Here is a 5,512-nt window from a genome sequence, read left to right as displayed (position 1 = left end):
AAATGTGGCTAATCTGAATTGATTTGTGCAGTAAGTATAAAATACAAAGCAGTTTCTCAGACTTAGTATGAACAAGCTAAAAAAATCTCATTAATAATTTTTATTAATAGGCCAGGCACGGTGGCTCACACCTGTAATCATAACACCTTGGGAAGCTGAGGTAGGAGGATTGCTTGAACTCAGGAGTTCAGGACCAGCCTGAGCAACAGAGAGACCCCATCTCTACTAAAAATAGAAAAATTTGCCAGGTGTGGTGGTTAAGGCCTATAGTTCCAGTTATCGGGAGGCTGAGGCAGGAGGATCGCTTGAGCCCAGGAGTTTGAGGTGCAGAGAGCTACGATGATGCCACTGCACTCTACTCAGGGTGACAGAGTAAGACACCATCTCAAAGAATAATAATAATAATAATAATATTTTTTTTTTTTGAGACAGAGTCTCACTGTGTTGCCCAGGCTAGAGTGCCATGGCATCCTAGCTCACAGCAACCTAATAATAATTTTTATTAATATATTGATTATGTGTTGAAATGATATTTTGGATATATCAGCCTAAATAAAATATACAATTAAAGTTAATTTTATCAGTTCCCTTTTACTTTGTTATATTGTAACTAAAACATATAAAATTATATATGTTGTTTGCATTACATTTCTATCAGACAGTACTAATACAGAGATTTGTACATCACCAATACACTTTTGTAGTGATTTGATATGGAAGGGATTGAAAATTACCCCATCTTGCAAAAAAAATACACCCGAAGGCTAACAATCTTCTCATGATCATACAGGTAGCAGCAAAAATGGATCCTGAGTCTGCTAACTACAAAACCTGGCCTCTATATAAAAATCCAAGGACAACATGATCGCTTCTGATAAAACATTGGACTTAGGTATCAGACAGGAGAACTTTGACTTAAAGCTTCTTTTCTCTAAAACTTTACATTGCCCTTAAAGCAATCTTTTACTTTTTAAGTCAGAACAGCAGAGACAGAAGGGTAAGGAAATCGTATCCTTTTGGGGGCTCAGAGGAGTTCTTCATGTCTGGCAAATGGTGCTGCGAGGCAATGAAACAAAAAGCATTGGTAAAGAAAGCTCTGTTATAAAAGAAGAAGAAAAAAAAAAAAAACTCTCTTTTTCAGAGGAAATAAATTAACTGAGCTGACCTGCTTGTTATTCTGCCTCAAAGCCTCCTCCCCTTCTCCAGCTCAGCAGAGATTAATTACTCACATCTTGCATTTTGCTGTTCCAGTCTCTGAGCAGAGATACACTTTGCTTTCCTTCCCCAGAATACCTGCCACATCCTCCTTGCATCAACTGTGATGAATATAAGATTAGGTTGTTGCCATCCCATCCCAAAAGTCATCCTTTTATGTCCTTCATCCCTGGCTAGAACCTATGATGTCCTTTCCTGTTATAACGGGCCAGCTCAGAGTGTGGGGCAGAAAAAACCTGGGGCTGGGGATCAAAACACCTGGCTCAGGTGAGCGAGTTCCTCGTCACTGAAGGTATTTAGACTTTAGGCAGAATTGATTTGGGTGAAGTTTAGACTCTTACAACCCCATATAAGAGTCTGCAGAGGGAAGAACCCCTTTAGAACTTCGTCCACATTGGTGACCCCTGCCCAGTCCCCAGTCTTAACTGGCTACAGCTGTGGAGATGACCACCTCCACTTCTGCTGAGGTGTGTCCTCCTGGTTCCAGAATAATTGAGTCTCAAAGGCCAGAGATAAATGTAGCCACTCAAGCTGATAAACTAGCAGCCCTGATAATGGAGCTCAATCAAAATAGCTGTGCCAGGAATTATTTAGGTGTTGAATGTAATTTCAAAGGTCAATAAATGTGCAAAGCAAGTGCAGCCTGAAGCTGATAAGCAGTGAGAGGGAGCTGGGATTGTTTTCCCACCTCCTTTGCTATTATAAAAGAGTTTAGTAGTCTACCTTCACAAGTTATCATTGTATTTCTACATTTTTGCTACAGGGTAACATCCATTTTTTTCCTAATTTTTTTTCTTTAATAATCAGAGATTGTCTTTGCAACATGGCAGGAGCAATAAATCACACAACCTTTATATTTATTTACATTATTTTACATGTCATAGACAGTTTGATCCATAGAAAATTTCCGGGGACCAAGGAATCATCCAATGTCTACTTTCCTTTCACTTTGAAGTGCCCCATATCCAGCCATGTGCAGGGCACTGTGGCACATTAAAAAGACAAAGACACAGTCCCTGCCCTCGAAGAGTCTTGATGTATTTGGAGAGACATGAACAAGTGGCATTATGAACAACATAAAATCAATGTGAAAAAAAGAGGGATCTAAACACTGCATCTGCCTAAATGATTGTCTCCCACACCTTCTCCCTGATGGAAGACTCTGGACATTTCACTGCTCTCATTTAGTTTTCTTCTTTAGTCACCCCACACCAAATGGATTCAGGGATCATGTCAAATAAATTACTCCACCAGGAAATGCTAAACCTGACTTTGTTCCTTCAGTTTTACATTTCCTCTTGGGATTCTTAAATTGAAATATCCCAAATCAAAATAATCTCTGCTTCCCATAATCAAAATTGTACTGCAGGTGCACCTATTACTACTACTTAGATTCTTACTGGGCTTTATATCTCATCAAATGTTTGCACTTAGACAGGTCATGTCTCCTCCCTGAGACTCAGTTTCCTCACATGTAAATATGAATTACTAACATCCATTCAATTCTAGCTCTCCTTTGATCCACACTGTAAAGAACCAATAAAAAGATGAAGTGATGAAATGTGTTGCAAATATTAAGTATCACTAATACTATTGTGCTGGTGGTCTAGGTATACCTTTTTTCTTGTCCGTATAGTATTTTCGCCCCCTACCTGATCTCCCCATCTCTTGTGTCTCTCTTTGCATTTTAATGTCTATTCATGTTACTTCTTTACCAAGGTGAGCACATAGATTTATCCCGGGTTCTTGGATATCCCCCAAAGCATCAGAATGAGCCTAAACTGAGTCTGTATCTTGAGTTCAGACATGTCTCAATGAGCCCATTCAAATACTATTTTTAGGAGGATGGGGAGTCTTTCAGGAGATAATGCACTAAGAAAAGAAGATCAGGCAGAAGACGCTGACTCTGTTATAAACCCTCGGCCAGGAGAGAAGAGGAATGACTATGAGTACAGTGTGGTGACTATAGCACAGAACCTGGCCCAGCTCCATCATTCTCATCCATGCCTTCGCATTGGGGTGAGAGCAAGACCATGTCTAAGAGAAACGGAAACAATTGTTTCAATAAAAATGCACTGAAACAATGGGACTCAGGCACAAGGGATGCCAAAGCAGTAAGAGACCTTGGCACTTCTTTGGGAATCCTCTCACTGGGTGTGACATGAAGTGGGGAGATCCATCTTTCTCTCCTGCACTCTACATGTACTTTTTTCATCCACATCCAGCCATAAGGGCTCTTACGTGAGCATCTGTGGTGACAGTGACCTTGTGCACACTACACATGAGTGGTGGTGCCTTGTGGAAGACTTCAGTGGAGACCCTACTGGGAAGTGGAAATGCAACAACAGAAGACTTGCCTACAAACCCATCTCAAATAATCCTGTAAATCTGCAGAAATTCTTGAGATGGCAAGAAGGGAGATTTTTCAGAAGACCTTCATTAGCAAGGGTAGTCAAAAGTCAGTGAAATTCAAATATTTATTGCTAATGTGACCTCATTAGAAGCAACAATTAGAGAAATTCAGATTATATGTCCCCCAAACATGCCCCAATATTCCACATATAATCAAACATAGTTTAAAAATGATGACCTACCCATATAGTAGCTAAATAAATGTTGAATGATCTCCAGATATCTACTGTCATGTTAACATTTTGAGTAGCCAACTTTGTCCATGGAAAACAATTCCCTTCAAAAATACCTAAGTAACCAAGTACATACACACACACACACACACACAAAGGAAATAAGAAAAATTTCCCCAGGTAGGTTGTCATAGTACAATGAATGACCGCACTTTAAAACCGTTCTTGCTTAAAAAATTATGTCTCCATAAAGATCTTTATATTTTTCTAGTTTTGTCTCTTTGGCATTTAGTTGGAAAGATTATCCAATTTTTACCCCAAATAAATAAAAGAGAGGTCTATAGTTCTGGGGCAATAAATAAAAAATCATAATCCTGGGCACAGATTCCATCTGGAGGTTAGACAGATAGTGGGATTTGATAGATGACCATGGCCTCCATGGTCATTCCCAACTACCTCACACCTGTAGGCAAAAGGGGTATGGAAAGGAAAAGTGGGTGTAGACAGTTGGACAGGGGGGATGATTCAGAAGATGTTAGGTAGGAGCAAATATTTGCTCATCCCTCAAAAACTCCTGGACGGTCAATATTATCATCACCATTTTATGGAGGAAAAAAATTTACAAACTAAGGTTGAGATGACATGAGCAGAATTTAGACCCAGTCAGTAGGAGAGTGAGCTAGAATGTGAACTTTGGAATGCCTGGATCTTACCTGGCCTGTTCCAGCCTCATTCCCCTCAAGCTGTGCCGGGAAAGTCAATGTTTGTCTTTGATACTCAGAAGAATCTTGAAATATCGTCTCCATTTTGTCACCAATGAAATAGATGCAAAGAAGTTAAGTTACTTGCCTTGTCTCATGTAATCAGAAACTGTCAGAGCTAATATTTAAGCCCATTTCTGACCTCAAAGCCCGGTTATTTACTCTTCTTCAAAACTGTGCCGTGAGTGTGGTTCAGGATTCTCCCCCAGAAACCAACACCACGTCCACGGCCATCACTTGCTGGCGGGAAATGTTTATGAAGATACCCTTAAACAGCAACCCCATGGCTGTTCTGTTTGCTGCATTCCTGATTTTATAAAGTGAAAGAAAGGGCCTTAGCACTTTATTTAAAGCATATATAAAGTATACAACCAGAGGGACAAAGCGACTTGATTTACAACCAACCATTCCCCTGTGAGAAAATTAAAACCCATTTTCAAGAATCACCAAGATATTGCTCATGGTGGGGACAGAGGTGATTAATGGTCATAATCACTGATTTGAGAATCTCTACTTTGGCTTTGAGCTTAAGCCAAGAACACCAAGATAAGCATGTTCTGCTAGATAATTCAAACACTTGGAGCTTTTCCTGCTGCCTTCTCTATTTGAAAGCAATATCCCTACCACCCCTCTGTCCCCGTTAGTAGTGTTGAACTGTGAGTCACATCCTCCACAAAGGAGAAAGCTTTATTGAGCCATGCACACACCCTGCAGGTTGAATACCTGCATTTATGAGCCAGTTGGGATAAAAGGTGAAATTCTTGACTTTTCTCAAACCAGATGTGCTAAGCCATAGGAGGCTAGGGAACAATGTCCTAGGACTCAGGTTCCTGCTGCTATTGCCTCTTCATAAAATAGAGCAAATGGGACTGTCCACTTCTTTCACTTATTGGGAAATACGAATGTTCACCACAATAAGCTCCACTTAAAATTTTATATAGAAAAAAATTG

This window comes from Propithecus coquereli, unplaced genomic scaffold, assembly GCF_000956105.1.
Source record: "Propithecus coquereli isolate 6110/MARCELLA unplaced genomic scaffold, Pcoq_1.0 Scaffold93, whole genome shotgun sequence".
In the NCBI taxonomy this organism is placed as follows: domain Eukaryota; kingdom Metazoa; phylum Chordata; class Mammalia; order Primates; family Indriidae; genus Propithecus; species Propithecus coquereli.
This window is presented reverse-complemented; position numbering follows the sequence as displayed.